This window comes from Bubalus kerabau, chromosome 2 (genome assembly GCF_029407905.1).
Source record: "Bubalus kerabau isolate K-KA32 ecotype Philippines breed swamp buffalo chromosome 2, PCC_UOA_SB_1v2, whole genome shotgun sequence".
In the NCBI taxonomy this organism is placed as follows: domain Eukaryota; kingdom Metazoa; phylum Chordata; class Mammalia; order Artiodactyla; family Bovidae; genus Bubalus; species Bubalus kerabau.
The window spans coordinates 4105442-4128291 of NC_073625.1; the positions used below are offsets into that span (position 1 = coordinate 4105442).

Sequence of the window (22850 nt, forward strand, 5' to 3'; positions counted from 1 at the left end):
TGGTTGGAAGGCATCACCAACTCGATGGACAAGAGTTTGAGTAAGTTCGGGGAGTTGGTGATGGACAGAGAGGCCTGGCGTGCTGCAGTCCATGGGGTCACAGAGAGTCAGACACGACTGAGAGACTGAACTGAACTGAAATAGAAATATGTGCAAGCAAACAAGACTAGAGGGAAGACTCTAAAATTCTAATTTATATTTAAGAGATGGAATTTTTCTAGGCTTTCTATGGTGCCTTTTCAAGTGTTTTGTAATATGATTATTTTAATAATGAAAACATTTTATTTGTATGTTTTAAAATGATTTTATATTTTTGTAAATGCCTAAAATGTGTCTAATTCTGAAATGTGACTAATGTAATCTACATTTTGGTGATTAAAAATAGCAATTTTTTAAACAAAATCTTTTCTCCCTGAAAGATATGAAATGTATCTTGTCCTATTTATAATAAAATAGAAAATTACTATTAATTGTGAATGTCTTAGGACCTTGAGGATTTAAGGAAAATCAAGTTAATAGTTTCATAATCTAACTTCAGTAATCAAAGGGCTATAACCTAATAACGACAAAAAACAAGACCTGCGCATGTGAAATAGTCAGCATAAACGCATATAGCATTTAACTGTATGCTTAAAAATGGTTAAGATAGGGGGAAAAAAGTTTCCCTTAGCAAAACTGTTATTGATTAACTCTGAGCAAGGCAATAAAAACTTCCAAAGAGATTAGACAATGAAATTTACAATGTTAAGAATATTAATGATCACCTTGGATAACCATGTGAGCAATTTTCCAGAGACAACTGTTACCAATTAGAAAAACTAAAATACACAGATAAGCAGGTCTTTCTCTGGCTTGTTCCATCAAAAAGCAGCCTTTAGAGATGGATCTTTATTGAAACAGACTTGGTTACCTCCCATTTTGCCAGGGCCACCAGCTGGAGGTTCATTTCTTAGGCTGAGACACACTCTACAAAGTACCTGCCATGAGATTACCACACAAAACAAAGTCTGAGAGTCTCAGTCTCTGAATATTTTCAACAGATTCAGGTTGTTTGACAACATATGTATTTGGATGGTCAAGAGTTTGCAAGTCCTACAGGGCAGTGGACCCCAACACCAGGGACCAGCTTCACGGAAGACAAATTTTCCATGGACTGGGAAGGAGGGGATGGTTTCGGATGATTCGGATAATACGTTTATTGTGCACTTTATTTCTGTTATTATTTATTATTATGTCAGCTCCACCGCAAATCATCAGGCATTAGATCTCAGAGGTTGGGGATCCCTGCTTGAGGGAACAGATTGGTGGTTGCCAAGAGGTGGGGGAGGGGGGATGAAAGACTGAGAGTCTGGGATGAGCAGAGGCAAACTGTTATACACAGGATGGAGAGACCACAAGGTTCTAAGGTTGTTAGCAGGAAACCATGTTCAATATTCTCTGATAGACGGTAGTGGAAAAGAACATGAAAAGGAGTGCATTTAGTGTATAGCTGAATCACTGCCGCACAGCCAAAATTAACACATTATAGATTATATAAAAATTAACATTTTTATATATTAACATTATGCTGCTGCTGCTAAGTCGCTTCAGTCGTGTCAGACTCTGTGCGACCCCATAGACGGCAGCCCAGCAGGCTCCCCCGTCCCTGGGATTCTCCAAGCAAGAACACTGGAGTGGGTTGCCATTTCCTTCTCCAATGCATGAAAGTGAAAAGTGAAAGTGAAGTCACTCAGTCGTGTCTGACTCTTAGCGACCCCATGGACTGTAGCCCACCAGGCTCCTCCATCCATGGGATTTTCCAGGCAAGAGTACTGGAGTGGGGTGCCGTTTCCTTCTCCAATGCATGCATGCATGCTAAGTTGCTTCAGTTGTGTCTGACTCTGTGCGACCCCATGGACAGCAGCCCACCAGGCTCGTCTGTCCATGGAATTCTCCAGGCCAGAATACTGGCGATATTAACATTATAGATTATATAAAAATTAATTATATAGAGATTATATAAAAATCAACACTATACTTCAATTTTTTAAAAATTTCTTAAACACACACACACACACAACTGTGAGCAATTCCTGGGTACAGAATCTAGATTCAGATACAGGAAGGTCTTTTCAGAGAAGACAAGACCTGGGCTGGCTCTGGAGGAGGGGAGACTACAGGCTGGCGGGTGACAGAGAAGGGCCACGTGCCACCAGTTAAAAATAAATGACAGAGGAGCCCACACAAAGGCCAGGGAGGGACGAGTGTGGAGAACGGCAAACCAACCAGCCAAATTAAGGTCAAGGACACGCGTAAGGCACGAGGAAGTAAGGGCCGAAAGGCTTGAGTCTGAAGGCCTGGGTCCAATTCTGAATTTAATACCAGCAGTGGGCAGGTACCCAGTCAGTTAGTGGGGACAGAGCGGTGGCTGCAAAGATGGTCAACGAAAAGTAAAGGAAGGATAAAGAGAAACCTCAAGTTCTTTAGAAATGAGGGTTTCCTATTCCCGGACGCAAGTTGCTTACGGACGTGTGTCAGCAGCAGCGTGGTGAACGCTGTCTATACCAGGTATGATGAATTCTCCTGACTCTAAAACTGCTCCCAAAGGTTTTAATGGGTTCACATTTGCAGGACCCATTTCTGAAACCAGAGAGGGCCACTCGCATGTTAAAATTCCGCATGCCATACCACTGCCGTTAGCCATTCCCAGACAGGTGACGGCTGATGCACAGAAATGCGCTTGTCACAGGAAATTCCCAGGAGCAAGTAACTAACCCACGCTGGGGGCAGCCGGGAGGAAGCACGGCAGCCCTGCATTTTAGCCCAGCAGGAGAGCAGTCAGATCATTCTCCCTGATTATTAACAGGCCAATGTTTAGTCCAACGGCTCCAATTTGTAGTGGAATGTTTGATGTTTTCTCCTGAAAACTGAATGTCATGTTAAAGCTTTTCTGCATACTATTGTCCACAAATTCTATGACTATTCACATTTGGTTTAGAGAGGTTAAGTGAAGATTTTTCAAAATAGGGTAGCCAGTTTATAGCTTATTATCCTTATCTTTTAGCTAAATAGTATACATATGAGAATACCTAAACCCAAAGGAGGCAATTTACTGGCGTGACTTTGTGTCCAAATGCTAGTTTTAGTAACTACTGTAATAATGGGGCCGGAGAATGGATGCTTTTGAGCTGTGGTTTGGAGAAGACTCTTGAGAGAGTCCCTTGGACTGCAAGGAGATCCAACCAGTCCATTCTAAAGGAAATCTGTCCTGACTATTCATTGGAAGGACTGATATTGAAGCTGAAGCTCCAATACTTTGGCTACCTGATGTGAAGAACTGACTCATTGGAAAAGACCCTGATGCTGGGAAAGGTTGAAGGCGGGAGGAGAAGGGGATGACAGAGGATGAAGTGGTTGGATGGCATCACCGATTCGATAGACATGAGTTTGAGCAAGCTCCAGGAGTTGGTGATGGACAGGGAGGCCTGGCGTGCTGCAGTCCATGGGGTCACAGAGAGTCTGACAGAACTGAGCGCCTGAACTGAACTGAACTGTAATCGTGGGGCAAGAGAGAAGACGTTTAGATGAAAAATAGTAGGTTAAAAAAAGATATTCACTTGGCTTTCAGGTTCTCGGTGGAACTAATAGCTTTGACTTAAAACTAATACTCACAGAGATAGAAGTAAGATAATCTAAGCACTCCAGTGGACATGATAAGACTAAATGAGCAAAGAAAAGAAGGGAGGAGAGAGGAAGGGAGAGAAGAGGAAGGGAGGGAAGAATAAAGGGATGAAATTAGACCCCCCTGAACAAGTATTACAACTCAATTACCTAATATCTATACTTAGACAACTGAAAATCTTGTTTGGGACCATGTACTGTTTATTTATAGTCTGAAAAGTCTTTGCATTAATTGTTGACAAATAAAGACAAGATGCTCAAGAAACAGAGGGACACAGAACTGCACAGTGAGAGAGATCTATCTACACAGAAGCCATATTTACAAGTTAACAGCCCTCACCAAAGCTTAAAGTCCCCACATGTCCTCTGCTTTTGAACTTTCAGCTGTAGGTTCAAGCCTGGAAGATACTTTATTCCCCCCACACGGCATTTCTTCTCCCCCTGTGCATTTGTGTACCTAGCGGACAGCTGTTCCAAAGCATTCTTACACTCTTAAAAGTGTACCCCCAACACATACAGAAGTTTTTCAGTCTCAATCCATGGCAACCCTTGCACTTATTTTCCCTAAAGATGAGTTTCAGAGTTATGTAATAATGAACTTCATCCTTTTGTACAAATTAAACCAGGAGTCATAAAGCAGTAGGTAAATGAAAAACTGGGTTAAACAAACCAAAAAAAAGAAAATCACACAACTGACCGAATCTATAGCAGGCTCAGCTCTTTTTGAGAGCGAGAGATTAAGGGGCATGCAGTCAACTGGTATGAAGGTCACCAAACAAAATGTTGCAATCTTAAAGTGCCATTGACATGCAGACTGCCCAGTAGCAGCTTGGAACAATCTTCCCCTTTGCTAATTACTGTCTTAGCCCAAATCATTCATACATGACAAGGGTATGCTACATTTACAGTAAAACATTTAAAAAATTAGGAACATTCTTTTCTTTACTTTGAAATAAAAATCCTGAATGTAACTTTTTAAAATTATATTCTCATTCCCAGTTTTTTGTTAAAGTGACCCGAAGGCTCAAAACATCCACCACTGGTCTCTGCACGGTAGATATGGGCTTGGACAAATCTGTCTTTTCCTCACTCACTGCCTGCCTGCTGACCATGTTGAAATCACCAAATTGTCTCAGTTGGAAATCTTCTGATTTTCACAGGAAAAAGCTGAAAGCCACAAGCCACCAACGACCACAGGTACCTCGCGCTTTCTAAGTCTGTGTCAGAAGGAAGCATGCGACGCAGGGGACCTCCGCGCGTCTCCCACCTGCGGCTGACCTGCGGACTTCCTGTGGGTAGAGACAGCTCCTTGCAAAGCAAACAGCTCCCCGCTCTGCATGGAAAGGCTCATCTACCTCCTCGGTCCACACTGCAAGCATCAGACTCCCTGAGAGTCACTGAGAGAGTGAATCAGACTCACCCGATAAGCACAGAGCTGACCTTTAAACCCCAGCCTCTAATAGAGCACTCTGTGTTTGCTCAAACATTCTGGGTCAGCAGGGTCTGCGTGTACCGAGGTGGGGCGAACCCAGGAGCCAGGCTCCAGCTCCCACATGGCCCTGACCGAACAGGGCTGGGGGCTGGGCTAGCAGAGGCCCCACACCTGCTATCCCGACTTAGAACATGCTATCTTGCAGAGAGAGAGAGAGAGAGAGAGAGAGAGAGAGAGAGAGATCTTGGGAGTACACAAGTCAGGTGACTGACTCTTAGCCACCAACTTTCGAAGAAAGGAGAAAAAGAGTCCTATGGGCCCAGGAACCAAAGCTTTGTTTTCTTTGCTTTTACCTACTCAAAGTATTATTCCATATTGAGTGGTGGTGGTGGTGGTGGTGGTTGAGTCGCTAAATCGTGTCGACTCTTGTGACCCCATGGACTGTAGCCCCCCAGGCTCCTCTGTCTATGGGGATTCTCTAGGCAAGAACACAGGAGCGGGCTGCCAGTTTCCTTCTCCAGGGGATCTTTCCGACCCAGGAATCAAACCCAGGTTTCCTGCATTGCAAGCAGATTCTTTACCAACTGAGCTACGAGGGAAGCTCAGTGGAGTGCTGGAGCTTCAGGCAAAAGGAGAAATCAGGACTACTTCCCCTGGGCTTTATTAAAAATAGATCTTTGTCATCATGGATCTGGGGCATGTGTTTTCATTTTTCAAAATATTGCATTGAAATAATATTTATCCTAATTACTTCATTTTTTTTCTTTTTTTTTTTTTGGTGCCCTCATCGAGGGCGTCATTCACCTCACCCTGTTCCTGGCCAAGCTCTGCCACCACGCTGCTCCCATTTACATCTTAACCTGGAAATGGAAGCAGATTCACGCAAGAAGGTTGTGACGCTTGCAGCTGAGATAAGAGAGGAAGAGCCCAAAGCGTCTCCTGTGTACCAGGTACTATGCGAGGCCTCTTAGGTACATTCTTTGGGTTCTTACCTAAGAGGAAAGTATACTAATCTCCAGCTGAGGAAGTGGAGGCTTTGAGAAGCAGTCTTCCTTTCCACTTTCTTCCCTCTCGGGGACTGGCCCTACCAGGTACCTGATACTGAAGACAGGATCCTGGGAGATGTCTGTCATTCCTCCTCTGTGATTCGCTGAATTCGTCGCCAACACTTGTAACTGTTCATGGTCATCTACATAGTAAGTGGAGGAGTAAACATCAAAAGATGGCCTGTTTGATGACAATCTCCACACCCCTTTCCCCCTATCTGCCACTTCTTCAAGGAAAGTAGTCAGGGTCACTACTCTGTTTCAGTATCTTGGTCCTGGGTGGGCCCGTCCAGGAGAAGGTCAAATTATTTCCAAGTGCTGACTGTTCTACAAATTTACGCATGGCAAGGAGCATGATCTAAAATATAAGCTCTATCTCTGGCCCAGGACACTGCTCTGAGCACCAGATTCCAAATGCCCGATGTTTCCACTTGAGGATTCCAGGCACGTCTGAAACTAAAACATTCAAAACAGGCTTCTTGTCCTGCCTTCCCCTCCAACTCTGCTTCTCTTGGGTTTCCTCCATCTCAGGACCTGGCACCATCCACACCAGGTGGGTACTCAGACCAGAAACCTGGCAACTGCCTTTGACACCACCCGTTGCCAACTTCCCCATTTAAACTGTGACCAACACCTGTCCATTTAAATACCAAAACAATATCCACAACAGCATTTACTAACAACTCTGCATGTACTCTTATGCCTGGAGAGAATAAATAACTCACTCAGTCTTCATAATGACTCTATGAAATGATTCCTATTATAGAGAAGCTTGTTTGCTCATGGTCACACAGCGAGTAAGAAGGGGAACTGGTATTCTAACCAGTTTGACTGGCTTTAGAACTCACACTCTTAACCATGACATCCTGTCTCCAACATAATCTCAAATGCATTCACCTTTTTGGTTTCCCACAGCCCCATCCACGCCACCGTCATCACTCACTCAGACACCTGCAAATCCCTCTTAAAGGGTCACCGAGATTCCACTTCTACCTCATCTCTACACATCAGTCTTCATGAAGCAGCCAACATGGTCTTTTTCAAGTTTATGTCAGGTCATGTCATTTCCTCTGCTAGAACCCTCAACACCATTTCACTACTTTCTGAATGAAATTCAAATTCCTCAGTGTGGGCTATGACCTCCTCTATGGACTGGCTCTTCCCAGACCTCGCCACTTCCTACCATTCTATCTGACTGAGCAGCCTTCTTGCACTCCCATGCCCTGGGACGTTCTTTCCTGCAGGGCCTTCTTCCTTCTCTGGCTGGTCTGTCTAACCCTCCATGTATCCTAGCCTACTTCCTTGACCCCTCAGCCTAAGACATCTCCACATTATTCTCTCTCAGCACCCTCTCCTTTTCCTTCACAGCAATCCTAAAATGTATTAACTCTAATTTTACTTGTATTTTTTACCTGTTGATTGCCTGTGAGCTCCAAGAGGTACAATCAAGGTGTTTCATCCACCACTTTACTCCCTGTCCCTTTTTCCAGAGCTATGAATATAAACAGTGTAATTACTCATTCAGAGAATAAATTAATTCTGGGGCAGCTCTTTTAAAGATCTTTAAATATTTTAAAGGTTTCTACACATTAAGGGAAGAAGCCTCTTTAATAAACATCATTGAGTCTCAAAAAGAAAAAATATATGTATGTATGATATCTTTTTTATTTCCTATATGTGAACAAAAATTCTTAAATCAAATATTCAATTTTGGAAAAGGCATAGAAGCAAACAAAAAAGGAAATTTCTAAAGAATTATTTTGTTAAAAGTCTTACAGGATACCTAGGCTTTTAAAAAGTTCTTGTGTTGTCTTCATGACTGTCAATCCCAATAAGATGAGGATCAAACTCCTGACTGTTCTTATATAATCCCAATACAGAGTGGTGTTCCATAAATATATATTAATGATAAGTGATGAGCAATTTCAATCACGTATCTTTTGACAACTTATTTCTCTTCATACTTTAGAGGCTGACTTCCCATTGCTGCCAAATCTCTTATCAGCAAACAGCAAACCATTCATTGCATGTGATTTTTCTACTGTTCTGCTGTGTCACAGATGTTCTAGGAATATATACAGATACTTCTTTTCTCTATATAATAAGTAATCATTTGGTTTGCGTTTAAGGCCTGTTCTTTCAGATTTCAATACTTCTAAAAAGAAAATGAATGAATCCAAAAAATTGATTATGAACTATGAGAAAAATTTTGCTAATCATATATCTGATAAGAGATGTGCCTCTAGAATATAAAAAGAATTCAATAATATGAAGACAACACAATTTAAAAATAAGCAAAGAATTTGATGATATTTCTCCAAGATAGATATAAAAATAGCCAATAAACATATGAAAAGATGCTCAACATCCTCAGCCATAATGGAAATGCAAACCTAAAACCACAACAAATATCACTTCATATCCATTAGGATAGTAACAATCCAGGAAAAAGAGGAAAATATTAATTATTGGAGAGGACGTGGAGAAGTTAGAACCCTTATACACTGCTGAGGGGAATGTAAAATGTTGTAGCACTTTGGAAAACTTACCATATGACAAATCAATTTTACTCCTAGCTATACACCTAAGAGTAATGCAAACGTATAAAAACATACAAAAACTTGCACACAAATGTTCATAGCAGCATTTATGCATAATAGCCAAAGATGGAGCAACCCAAACACTCATCAACTGATGAATGCAAAATAAACTATGATATATCCAAGTAATGGGCTTCCCTGGTGGCTCAGCTGTAAAGAATCTGCCTGCAGGAGTCACGGGTTGGATCCCTGGGTTTGGAAGATCCCCTGGAGGAGGGCATGGCAATCCACTCCAGTATTCTTGCCTGGAGAATCCCATGGACAGAGGAGCCTGGCGGGCTACAGTCCAGAGGGTTGCAAAGACTCAGACATGATTGAAACAACTTAGCACAGCACAACACATCTACATAATAGAATATTATTCAGCAGTAAAAAGAAATGAAGTACTGATACATGCTACAGCATGAATAAACCATGAAAACACTGAGCAAAAAAAAAAGCCAGCCACAAAAGACCACATATTGTGTGATCCCACAGATATGAAATGTTCACAGGTAAATTCATAGAGACAGAAAGATGATTGGTGGTTGCCTAAGGCTGGAGGCAGAATGAGGCACCAGGGGTAATCAGTACCAGGTTTCTTTTGGAGGAGATACAAATGACCTAAAACGAGACAGTGATGGTTACACAACTCTGAAGAACTTTAATTCACGTGAAATGAGTGAACTGCATTGGCATGTAAATTACATCTCGATAAAGTTGTTATAAAACTGATGGAATACAGTTTTTATAACACTTTAAAGCTGGACCAGTGTTTGGCATTTACAACAGTAGGTGTGACTTAACTAAAGAGTATAATTTACTTTCAAGCACAGAAGATGAGTTTTAGATGAAATGTTCTCACGAAGAAATTATGGTCTCCCTCGCGTCTCATCGTTCCTAGTTTCCTACCTTTGTCCTTGTTTAGAGACAGACTTGAAACACAGGGCCAGGTTAATAGAATGTTAGAGTGGGAAGCTGAAACTCCAATACTTTGGCTACCTGATGTGAAGAACTGACTCATTGGAAAAGACCCTGATGCTGGGAAAGATTGAAGGTAGGAAGAGAAGGGGATGACAAAGGATGAGATGGTTGGATGGCATCACCAACTCTAAGGACATGAGTTTGAGTAAACTCCAGGAGTTGGTGATGGACAGGGAGGCCTGGCGTGCTGCAGTCCATGGGGTCTCAGAGTCAGATAAGACTTAGCGACTGAACTGAACTGAGAGTGGGACGAGATGAAGAAATGATCATTTTAGGGGAAGGAAGTTAAGCTCCAGAGAGAATAAATACCTTCTCCAAGATCAGAAAGGTAAGAAGAAGGAGAACCAGAGGTTGCCAGGCCAAAGGTTTGTTTTTATTCTGCGGCAGCACCATACAGAATGGAGAGCCGTGAGTGGCATTTTCCAAGGTGGCCCCAGCCCAGAGCTCTACACAGCTGAGTCTCCTGCATGGAAATGAGATCCCATTCAAAGTCTGAGAAGGACAGGCATGAGGCTTATGCCTTCAGTAAGCACTGCTGAGCTCCCAGCCACGCCCTAGGCACTGTGGGAATAAAGACACACACATTTTTTTTTTTTTTTTTAAGACAGAAGAAAACTGGGAAATTTAGATCTGGGGTCTCTAAATATGAAGAGTTAGGTTGTCATGACATTGATCTCCTGGGCTGGGCACCTCCATTGATGGTGGTTTAGTTGCTAAGTCTTGGCTGACTCTTGTGACCCTACGGACTGTAGCTCACCAGGGTCCTCTGTCCATGGGATTCTCCACGCTAGAATACTGGAGTGGGTTGTCATTCCCTTCTCCAGGGGATCTTCCTGACCCAGGGATCAAACCTGGGTCTCCTGCACTGAAGGCAGATTCTTTACCCATTGAGCCACCAGGGAAGCCCAGCCACCTCCATTACCCAGGTCCTAAGTAGAGACAGAAGCAAATGGGGTGTTGAAATTGACTCTGATTCCTCTCTTCGACCTACTTAGCAAACCTGTCTGTTCCCACCTTCCCTTCTTCCCCAGACCCTTGCCTTTGAGACCCTGAGCGTTCTCACCCAACAGAGGCCTTCAGAGATACCCTGTGATCTTCTGTCCCTGAGAAATGTGCATTCAGAGCTGATTTTGTTTCCCCCGTGTTCCTGAGAGTTGACAACGCAGCATAACTGCAGTTAAATCATTACCTGTGATTCAATTTAAACACTGGTATGAACACAATGCTTTAAAAAAATAATCAAACCAGTCTGTTTAGAAAAGAATTTTTGACCCCCCAAAGTTAATTTTTTACTTCTATATTCCTCTGCTACCTTCCCTTTGCAATATTCCTCTATTTCAGAAAGTCTGAACTGCCTGAGAGAAGACTGGCTCCCTTCCAAGGGGATATTTTATTAACAGGTGGTGAAGAGAAGTGTATCTAAGAGTCAGTGAAATACAGGATTGATTTTCACTCTTCTATTCCTTCTGGCTGACGAGGAGGAATGGCCGTGCTGGGCCTGGGGCTGGGTTAAGTGGGCTGGGAACTCAGGGATACTGTTTGACATCACTATTACTGCTCTACTCTTTAAAAAAAATTTTTTTAAGCTTTTTTTTAACTGCTTCACTGAATTTCTCTGTAAACTATTATCTTCTCACATAAGTTGGTAAGAAAGTACATGGCCCTTTAGACTCTCAAAACAAGTCATTTAAAAATAAGTTGAAAGAATTTTTGAATTTTATAGGAATGCGTTCATTCCATCTGTCTTGGCTGTCACCAGATAGAAACTGCCTTCAAAGAAAAAGAGGTTCCGACAGACATATACACACTACTATGTATAAAACAGACAATAAGGACCTACTGCAAGGAGATCCAACCAGTCCATTCTGAAGGAGATCAGCCCTGGGATTTCTTTGGAAGGAATGATGCTAGAACTGAAACTCCAGGACTTTGGCCACCTCATGCGAAGAGTTGACTCACTGGAAAAGACTCTGATGCTGGGAGGGATTGGGGACAGGAGGAGAAGGGGACGACAGAGGATGAGCTGGCTGGATGGCATCACTGACTCGATGGACGTGAGTCTCAGTGAACTCCGGGAGTTGGTGATGGACAGGGAGGCCTGGCGTGCTGCGATTCATGGGGTTGCAAAGAGTCGGACATGACTGAGCGACTGAACTGAACTGAACTGTAGAGCACAGGGAACTCTACTCAACACTCTGTATTGGCCAATATGGGAAAAGAATATAAAGAAGAGTGGAGATATGTATAAACTGATTCACTTTGCTGTACACTGAAACTTTGCTGAAACTAACACAACATTGTGAATCAACTATACTCCAATAAAAATTTAAAAAAGTAAAGAAAACAAGTTTTCTCTGCACCTTGTGGGACTGTGAGATAGAGGTTTGTTTTCTTTTCTTTTTTAAATTGGAGTACAGTTGCTTTACAATGTTGTGTTAATTTCTACTGTACAGTAAAGTGAATCAGCTATATGCACACGTATATCCCCTCTCTTTTGGATTTCCTTCCCATTTAGGTCACCACGGAGCACTGAGTCAGGTGCCCTGTGCTAAACAGCAGGTTCTCATTAATCACCTACTTTATACACAGTGTGTGTGTGTCAACCCCAATCTCTGAAATAGTTTTGTACATGGTAGTAATAAAAGCGTTCACCCGCTTTCCTCCTTCAGTAACCAGCCTGTATACACTCCAGGTTCATTTAGCAAGGCTCTTTCAGATTTTGTATTCATTTAGCCATTAGTTAGCATTTATCCTTGGTTGACAGTGAGGGGGCAAAGGTGGTGATTTGCAAAGCTGGTCCTTCTAAAAGTAGTTTTGGGGAAAGAGGATAAAACTAAAAAAATTGTGGGGTTCCAGTTTTTTTAGTGTCACAAATTGGCAAATTTCACCTATCTGTGGGATTGACTAGGCTTTGATGGACTACACACTCTTTGGATAGAAGTGAGGGGGGCAGGGAAGGAATTCCTGGTGGAAAGGAGCTTTCCGGACTCACATCTCTCTAGGCCAGAGGTCGGGCTTCCTGGTGAGGACATCGCTTTCCTTTTTCTTAATTATTTTTATTTTTAATTTAAATGTATATATATTTAAATTTTACAGTGCTGTGGTTTCGGCCACACAAGAGCCCACAGCAGCCGTAACTGTACGTGGGTCCCCTCTTTCCCTAGCCCCCTCCACTGCCCTCACCCCAGCCCTCCGGGTCATCACAGACTGGGCATCCTTTTCGATTCAGGCGGCTTTTCACCAGCTGTTCGTCTTACACCCGACAGCGTATACACGTGGACGCTACTTTCTCCATTCATCCTGCTCTCCCCCTCCGCGTGTACAAGTCCACCCTCTCCACCTGCGGAGGACACCACTATGAAAGAAGAGCAGGAACTATCTGGAAGCTCCAAGAACTCTTCAGAGCAGCGATTCACTCACTGCTTCCCTCTTTCACAGCAAAGCTTGGCGGATTTTAACGTATCCCCAGGGCTTCTGGTCAAATGCAGGTCCTGGGCCAGCAGGGCTGGGTGGGGGGCTGAGACTCTGCGTGTCTAACAAGCTCAGAGGGCTGTCGACGGGGCTGGGCCAGGGCCAACATCTGAAGAGTGGGGTTCTAAAGAGATGGAGCAAGATACAAGAAAAGAAAACTCTGTGAGGCTAAGTGACGGCGGTCGTTTTGGGCCGATAATGTATTTGGGGGTCATTTTTCTGTCCCTAAAAGAGGCAGCAGCTGTGTCTGGTTGATGGCTTTGGAGCTCTGGTCAGCTGGTTTCCCAGGCTCCAGACCCTGTAACTTTGACAGAAGGCTGAAATGATGGTCTTTAGTTTACATTCAATTGCTTTGGGGCATTAAAAAAAAAAAAGAACAACTTCCTTCTCCCCAACTGCAATCTTATTAACTCTCAGTGAGTTAAATATTTTCAACTCTTTCAGGCCACTCGGTAGGGTACCAGTTCATGCATTGGCTGCTAATAATTTAGCTCTTGCTTTCAATTTCCTCCATCAAGCCTATTATAAACGGCAAAATTGACTGAGTCAAGAGTCCTCTCTTTCCCTCACACTGCAGTAAATCTCGTATCAGTAGCCTGAAAGAACATCCAACTGATGGCCGAGCCGTGACTTAAGTCTAGGGAGAATCGGACTCACACTATTCAACAAGAAAAACCCAACTCCGAACCCACAGTAACACAAGGGTGATGTTTAGATAGAGCCTCAGATATCCATGTGGCATGGCCTTTAATCCTCTTTAGAATATACATATTCTAAAGGGAAAAGAATTCTTGCATGTAATATTTTTCAATTTTTCTTTTTTCTTTCTATTAACTTCTTTTTCTGCCATGCCACACGGCATGTGGGATCTTCGCATGTGTGTGTGCTAAGTTGCTTCAGTCGTGTCTGACTCTTTGCGACCCCACGGACTATAGCCTGTCAGGCTCCTCTATCCATGGGATTCTCCAGGCAAGAATACTGCAATGGGTTGCCATGCCGTCCTCTAGGGGATCTTCCTGACCCAGGGATTGAACCTGCGCCTCTTACCTCTCTTGCATTGGCAGGCCGGGTCTTTACCACTGTGCCACCTGGGGCTTGACAAGCTATTGAATCGTGCCGTCTGCAGTGGAAGTGCAGAGTCCTAACCACTGGACCACCAGGGAAGTCCCTGTACCCAGTTTTTATACAAGTACTTATAATGCAAATAGTAACTGAGAATGTATTTATTTGTATTCTGAGAAGCTCAATATCACATTTTACTTTCAAAATACATTGAAGTCAATAGGGCAGAAGAGTTAAATTTTAGGCTTTCAAGTCTAAGAAATCATTTCCCATACACCAGAGAGCGTCTACCTAACACCCTACCGGCTGTCCCACAACTTTGCTACCACTTCCCTGGAATTTAAACAGATTTCACTTAGCACATTATCTTAGTGGCATTTTAGAATGTATTACATGGTGCACTCTGTCATTTGAAGAGCAAAATATACAAGAAAGTTAAAATGACAGGCTTATCCATCTGTGACTTACCTATCTAAAATTAAGCTGAAGTTACTATTTCTTGTTTTCTTGCACACTAAGAAAATAAATCTACAGATTTAAAATCCAAAGCTAACATCGTCAGGAGCATCAGAGAGTTCAGAGATGATCAGAAAAATTGCACTAAAAAACAATTTACTCTCAATTATATGCATTAATGTGGGGAGTAGCGATACAGAAAATGTTCAAACCATTGTGTTGGTTTTATAACGCTCATGATTTTCTTTTGCACCAGATTTTTTTTTTTCATTTTCTTAACAGGTCATACAGACTAATATTTAAATAATTGGCCCCTGTTCCTTTCAGTTCAGTTCAGTCGCTCAGTCGTGTCCGACTCTTTGCGACCCCATGAATCGCAGCACGCCAGGCCTCCCTGTCCATCACCAACTCCCGGAGTTCACCCAGACTCACATCCATCGAGTCAGTGATGCCATCCAGCCATCTCATCCTCTGTTGTCCCCTTCCCCTCCTGCCCCCAATCCCTCCCAGCATCAGAGTCTTTTCCAATGAGTCAACTCTTTGCATGAGGTGGCCAAAGTACTACTGGAGTTTCAGCTTTAGCATCATTCCTTCCAAAGAAATCCCAGGGCTGATCTCCTTCAGAATGGACTGGGGTTGGATCTCCTTGCAGTCCAAGGGACTCTTAAGAGTCTTTTCCAACACCACAGTTCAAAAGCATCAATTCTTCGGTGCTCAGCCTTCTTCACAGTCCAACTCTCACATCCATACATGACCACAGGAAAAACCATAGCCTTGACTAGATGGACCTTTGTTGGCAAAGTAATGTCTCTGCTTTTGAATATGCTATCTAGGTTGGACATAAATTTCCTTCCAAGGAGTAAGTGTCTTTTAATTTCATGGCTGCAGTCACCATCCGCAGTGATTTTGGAGACCAAAAAAATAAAGTCTGACACTGTTTCCACTGTTTCCCCATCTATTTCCCATGAAGTGATGGGACTGGATGCCATGATCTTCGTTTTCTGAATGTTGAGCTTTAAGTCAACTTTTTCACTCTCCTCTTTCACTTTCATCAAGAGGCTTTTTAGTTCCTCTTCACTTTCTGCCGTAAGGGTGGTGTCATCTGCATATCTGAGGTTATTGATATTTCTCCTGGCAGTCTTGATTCCAGCTTGTGCTTCTTCCAGCCCAGTGTTTCTCATGATGTACTCTGCATAGAAGTTAAATAAACAGGGTGACAATATACAGACTTGACATACTCCTTTTCCTATTTGGAACCAGTCTGTTGTTCCATGTCCAGTTCTAACTGTTGCTTCCTGACCTGCATACAAATTTCTCAAGAGGCAGATCAGGTGGTCTGGTATTCCCATCTCTTTCAAAATTTTCCAGTTTGTTGTGATCCACACAGTCAAAGGCTTTGGCATAGTCAATAAAGCAGAAATAGATGTTTTTCTGGAACTCTCTTGTTCCTTTAACCGATCCTAATCTAACTAAGCAGGGAGAACATGAAGGTTTTACTTCATATTTCTCTAAATAATTGTGAAGAACTTGCCTGCCAATGCAGGAGACAGGGGTTCGATTCCTGGGTCAGGAAGATCCCCTGGAGGAGGGCACAGCCACCCACTAGAGTATTTTTGTCTGGAGAATCCCACCGACAGAGGAGCTTAGCGGGTTACAGTCCAAGGGGTTACAAAGAGTCAGACATGACTTAGCAACTAAACAATAGCAACAACAACAATCTTTTCAAATAGACCATTTTTCTAGGCAACAGTACAGATTTTCAAATGGCTCTACAATCTTAAAAAGGTTAAAAACCACTGCTAAGAAAGGAATTTAAATCATCACAAAAAAACTAACTCCCAGAAATGCTTTGAGGAAGTTGACCCCAATCTTGGGTTTTGGAGTGAGGCAGTCCTGGGTTTTGGAGTGAGGCAGTCTGCCATTCATATACTGTACCACCTCAGGCAAGTTACTAAACCTCTCTGGGCTAAAGTTTCTTTCTCTATAAAGTGGGATAAGACTAGTGCCTACTTTGCTGGGTCCTTATGGAGACTGAGTATAATGTTTGTAAAGAACTTGCAACCTAGCTATTATACTGCATATGCTCAAGAAATAGTTCAGTTCAGTTCAGTTCAGTTCAGTCGCTCAGTCGTGTCTGACTCTCTGTGACTCCATGGACTGAAACACACTAGGCCTCCCTGCCCATCGCCAACTCCCGGAGTTTACTCAAACTCATGTCCATTGAGTCAGTGATGCCATCCAACCATCTCATCCTCTGTCGTTCCCTTCTCCTCCTGCTTTAAACCTTTCCCAGCATCAGGGTCTTTTCCAATGAGTCAGTTCTTCGTATCAGGTGGCCAAAGTATTGGAGTTTCAGCTTCAATATCAGTCCTTCCAATGAATAGTCAGGACTGATTTCCTTTAGGATGGACTGGTTGGATCTCCTTAGCTGTTACTATAATTACTATTATTTGCTTTATTAACATTATAAAATAACACTCTGAAGACGGAGGCTTTATCTACCAAGCAATGAGGCATATTATTCTAAACCTTCTTGCAGTTGGCTAATAAAACAGACACATGGCTAGTAAACAATGATTATGCAAAAACAAGACTGGGAGCTGACTGTGGCTCAGATCATGAACTCCTTATTGCCAAATTCAGACTTAAACTGAAGAAAGGGAAAACCACTAGACCATTCAGATATGACCTAAAATTACTCCCTTACGATTACACAGTGGAAGTGAAAAACAGATTCAAGGGATTAGATCTGATAGACAGAGTGCCTGAAGAACTATGGACGGAGGTTCGTGACATTATACAGGAGGCAGTGATCAAGACCATCCCCAAGAAAAAGAAATGCAAAAAAGCAAAATGGCTGTCTGAGGAGGCCTTACAAATAGCTGTGAAAAGAAAAGAATTGAAAAGCAGGAGAAAAGGAAAGATATACCCATTTGAATGCAGGGTTCCAAAAAATAGCAAGGAGAGATAAGAAAGCCTTCCTCAGTGATCAGTGTAAAGAAATAGGGGAAAACAATAGAATGGAAAAGACTAGAGATCTCTTCAAAAAAATTAGAGATACCAAGGGAACATTTCATGCAAAGACGGGCTTGATAAAGGACAGAAATGGTATGGACCTAACAGAAGCAGAAGATATTAAGAAGAGGTGGCAAGAATACTCAGAAGAACTATACAAAAAATATTTTCACGGGCGAGATAATCACGATGGTATGATCACTCACCTAGAGCCAGACATCCTGGAATGCGAAGTCAAGTGGGCCTTAGGAAGCATCACTATGAACAAAGGTAGTGGAGGAGATGGAATTCCAGTTGAGCTATTTCAAACCCTAAAAGATGATGCTGTGAAGGTGCTGCACTCAATATGCCAGCCAATTTGGAAAACTCAGCAGTGGCCACAGGACTGGAAAAGGTCAATTTTCATTCCAATCCCAAAGAAAGGCAATGCCAAAGAATGCTCAAACTACCACACAACTGCACTCATCTCACGCTAGTAAAGTGAAAGTGAAGTTGCTCAGTCGTGTCTGACTCTTTTTGACCCCATGGACTGTAGCCTACCAGGCTCATCTGTCTGTGGGATTCAAGTAATGCTCAAAATTCTCCAAGCCAGGCTTCAGCAATACGTGAACTGTGAACTTCCAGATGTTCAAACTAGATTTAGAAAAGGCAGAGGAACCAGAGATCAAATTGCCAACATCTGCTGGATCACTGAAAAAGCAAGAGAGTTCAAGAAAATCATCCATTTCTGCTTTATTGATTATGCCAAAGCCTTTGACTGTGTGGATCACAACAAACTGTAGAAAATTCTTCAAGAGGTGGGAATACCAGACCACCTGACCTGCCTCCTGAGAAATCTGTATGCAGGTCAAGAAACAACAGATAAAACTGGACATGGAACAACAGACTGGTTCTAAATCGGGAAAGGAGTACATCAGGGCTGTATATTGTCACCCTGCTTATTTAACTTCTATGCAGAGTACATCATGAGAAATGCTGGGCTAGAAGAAGCACAAGCTGGAATCAAGATTGCTGGGAGAAATATCAATAACCTCAGATGACCCCACCCTTAGGGCAGAAAGTGAAAAAGAACTAAACAGCCTCTTGATGAAAGTGAAAGAGGAGAGTGAAAAAGTTGACTTAAAGCTCAACATTCAGAAAACGAAGATCATGGCATCCAGTCCCATCACTTCATGGCAGATAGATGGGGAAACAGTGGAAACAGTGGCAGACTTTATTTTGGGGGGCTCCAAAATCACTCCAGATGGTGACTGCAGGCATGAAATTAAAAGACGCTTACTCATTGGAAGAAAAGCTATGACCAACCTAGACAGCATATTAAAAAGCAGAGACATTACTTTGCCAACAAAGGTCCATCTAGTCAAGGCTATGGTTTTTCCAGTGGTCATGTATGGATGAGAGTTGGACTATAAAGAAAGCTGAGTGCCAAAGAATTGATGCTTTTGAACTGTGATGTTGGAGAAGACTCTTGAGAGTCCCTTGGACTGCAAGATACAACCAGTCTGTCCTAAAGGAAATCAGACCTGAATATTCATTGAAAGGACTGATGCTGAAGCTGAAACTCCAATACTTTGGCCACCTGATGCGAAGAGCTGACTCATTTGAAAAGACCCTGATGCTGGGAAAAGATTGAAGGCGGGAGGAGAAGGGGACGACAGAGGATGAGATGGTTGGATGGCATTACCGACTCAATGGGCATGAGTTTGAGTGAACTCTGGGATTTGGTGATGGACAGGGTGGCCTGCTGTGCTACAGTCCATTGGGTCGCAAAGAGTTGGACACAACTGAGTGACTGAACTGAACTGAACTGAAGTCATCTTTGACCAAGTCAGAGTTAATAGATTTGTTCTCTAAAGAGATCTGATTTTATTTACTTTAAATAAAAGATATCTAATCTAGTGACATGAAGTAACTTTGGGTTTTAGCAATTCACTAGCCTTCCAAGAATTTCCTAAATTATAGACCAACTATGGTTTTTATGCTCAGGGGTTTCTAGACAGCCTGCAAAATAAGGAAGGATTTACATTCAGCTGGGTTCAAGACAACATCTTTCTGTTGAAGAAAGGGTGCCTTCTCAAATGGCCCTGAATGGGACTTCTTAGATGTTATGGTAATCTATAGGACAGACTGCCATTGCAATTATTAAGGATAGTTTTAAGGAATTCTGTTCGAAGACATGGAATAAATTCATCATATATTAAGACAATAAGACGGTATAGAAAATTATGGGAATTCTGATCCCATTTTTGTACACATATGATACAGAAAAATTCCTGGAAGAAAAGACTCCACCATTTCAGTGGTGGGTGGGGAGATGACAGATGAGTGTCCATGAAGAGCATTTCTTACTTTTGTGATCAGAATAATAATAAAAGGTCTTAAAAGTGAATGATTACAAGTTAAAACCCTGTCAGCAGTGTGATAGCCAGAAAGGGTCCTAGGTGTCAGGGACTAGGTTTTAAAGGCCAAGGCCCTGACACATTAAAATGATGACCTCAGACAAAATCACCTCCCCATTTAGGGGCCAAATATTGTTCTTTGAAATTGAGACGCTTTGAACAAATAACCTCTATCTTTCCAGTCTGACATTCTAGCATTCTGGATGTGTGACCACGTGTTGCATAAAACTTTTTTGTTTTCAAGCTGAGACAAGCTGGGACCCTTTGCTGCAGCAGTTGCACCTGGACAGACCTTTCCTCCAGCAACAAAATACAAAGAACCTACAAGGAACTAAAAATAAATGAGTGCATGTGCAGTTGGGGCAAAGTACGGACAAAAGACACGAAAAGACCAAGAAAGCCCAACTGCCACGTCTGAAGAGTCAGGGGCAAAAGCAGGGTACTGCACATGTCCCCTGCACTCAACACCCCCAAAGGGAAGGGCGGACCACCTAAGACACCCCTCCAGCCCACCCCGGACACACCCTACCCTCACCCTCTATAAAGTACAAGCTCACCGTCCCCTCAGGGAGCGAGTAAGGGAAGCTGTTACTTGTTCCTGTTGCCCCCGTGCAGGAGGAGCCCCAAAAAACCTTGCCTGCATTTCTTGTTTGGCGTCTAGTTGATGTTCGTCGACTGGGAATGGTCAAGGACCCTGGCCCGTGTTAGAGCCAGCCCACAGATGCTACATAGTGCCACACGGTGAGCCTGGGATGAAGCCCTCTTGTTTTTCAACATTTCCAGTATTGTTTTTTTTTTAAATAATAAGAATTATTCCTTTGATAATTAAGAACAATAAAAGGTAAAATAAAAAAAAATATTTGAAATGGGTCAGGGGCTTAGCATAAATACGGGTTTACAAACAAGCTGAACAATTGGTACACGGTATTGTACCTTTACCAAGGGTTAACATTTTATTTGATCTAAACAAATCAATCCAAAAAAAACAAAAAGTCACACAAGTGACAGCCACAGTCCTGGAATAAGTGACTCAAGTCAAACAGAACAGACGGTTATGAGAAGGAGATGGTCTTCTTGAGAAAAGTCTCAGACGTGAAGTCCTTTGAAACAAACAGAACTATCCCCTGCAGCATTTTGGGAGCAAGGTATCGGTAAGATCACAACCCAGTCCAAACTATTAAATGTCAGGGAAATACCTACATGATTAAAATTGTTTCACAGAAATAAGTAGCAAGGAAATCAGATTACTCGAAGCCTCAGAATCCAAACAGAACAAAACACGTTCTAAACTGCTGCTTTCCATCCCGGGTCTAAAACAAATGTGCAATATCCCACTTTTCAGGAGCCTGCAAAACAGAGAGGGGAGACGATTCTTCTTTCCTCCTGCTCAGATTGTTCCCCTGGAACTAGTGGGCTCCTTGGCTGCCAACGAGAAGTTTCCTCGAGGTGCTTTTTAAAGGGCATTGAAAGGCGGTAGCGGTGACCCAGAAGCCTGGGAAAAATACCCAGTTTCTCAGGCTACCAGCCCTACCCCCTTCTGGGCAAGGCACCTAGCCCAGTGGCGCTAGTCCCCAAAGCTGATCTGCTTCTGTGCAGAAGCAAGAAGCTTTTTCCACCCACGTTGTCGGTAACCCCGCTCCCGCTGGGGAGTCGGGTTACACAACCTGGCTTCCCTCCTGGACAGAGGAGGGACGCTCATCCACAGGATCTGTTGGGGCTCAGCGATTGACAAAGAGATTGCCTTGGCCTGATTAGTAAGAACTTGGGGCCTGTTTTCTGTAGCAAGGGCTCCTTATGAGGGGAGGAAGAAGTAGCTGAAACCTTAACAGAATGTTAAACGGATTAAGATTTCTGCATAACTTTGTTAGTAGAACAAGTGTTTTGAAGGAGGTGGGAAAGAACTCTCTTTACACCATCTCATTTTAAAATTTGATAATCATCTGTACAGACCCTGCCGACGATCTTTTTAAAGGCACAGGTAATTACGTTACTGCTACATGAAGGAAGCTTAAAAATCAAGTATGCTACGGGCTACAGTAGCTCCCCTACAGACGAATGAGTTCTGTTTCCAGGGCATGTAAGTCCCATGAAGTTAGCCTAGGCCCAGCTAACACAATCAGCTATGTAACGCTGTACTGCGATAGGTTTATAATACTTCTCACACAAACAATACATAAAAACAAACACAACAAAAAAACATTTCTAATCTTACAGTAGAGTATCTTGAAAAGTACACTACATCACTACGGCTTTTACACTTGCTTCCGAACGCCCTGGGCTTGGAACAAAGATACCGCACTATCGTACTATATACAGTACAGTAAAGAGCACACAAACACAACCACGCACATAACAATGTACACCAGACACGTGAACCAGCATGTGACTGGACATGCGAACACAGCTCCCATCTTTGGATGTACACAACTTGAAGGTTCACATGTAGGGAACTTACTGCACTGTATATAAAACAGATCACTAATGCTGCTGCTCTGCTAAGGCACTTCAGTCGTGTCCAACTCCATGTGACCCCCTGAAGGCAGCCCACCAGGCTCCTCCGTCCCTGGGATTCTTCAGGCAAGAACACTGGAGCGGGTTGCCATTTCCTTCTCCAATGCATGCATGCATGCAAAGTCGCTTCAGTCATGTCCGACTCTGCGACCCCATGGACAGCAGCCCACCAGGCTCGTCTGTCCACGGAATTCTCTAGGCAAGAGTGCTGGAGTGGGTTGCCCTTGTCTTCTCC

At 42.9% G+C, this 22850-nt stretch overlaps 1 protein-coding gene and 1 long non-coding RNA gene across 10 annotated transcripts in view; one reads left to right on the top strand and one right to left on the bottom strand.

Annotated features, from left to right (window-relative positions):
* THRB (thyroid hormone receptor beta) overlaps positions 1 to 22850 on the bottom strand; it is a 444462-nt gene that overhangs the window by 391360 nt on the left and 30252 nt on the right. Inside the window, exons 1-2 of one of the 9 annotated variants that reach the window (XM_055566905.1) lie at positions 7551 to 8580; positions 6188 to 6281 (exon numbers count right to left, since the gene is read on the bottom strand). The exons of 6 other annotated variants lie outside the window; for them this stretch is intronic. The gene's annotated coding sequence lies outside the window, so the exon portion shown is untranslated. Of the gene's footprint in view, positions 1 to 4938; positions 6064 to 6084; positions 6106 to 6187; positions 6282 to 7550; positions 8581 to 22850 lie in introns of those variants that run through there. 2 more of the 9 variants (XM_055566901.1, XM_055566912.1) reach the window with 2 other exon arrangements.
* On the top strand, positions 2256 to 6857 carry LOC129642938 (uncharacterized). The gene is made up of 4 exons (XR_008709941.1): positions 2256 to 2547; positions 4821 to 4857; positions 5918 to 6042; positions 6526 to 6857. It is a non-coding gene; the product is annotated as an uncharacterized LOC129642938 (long non-coding RNA).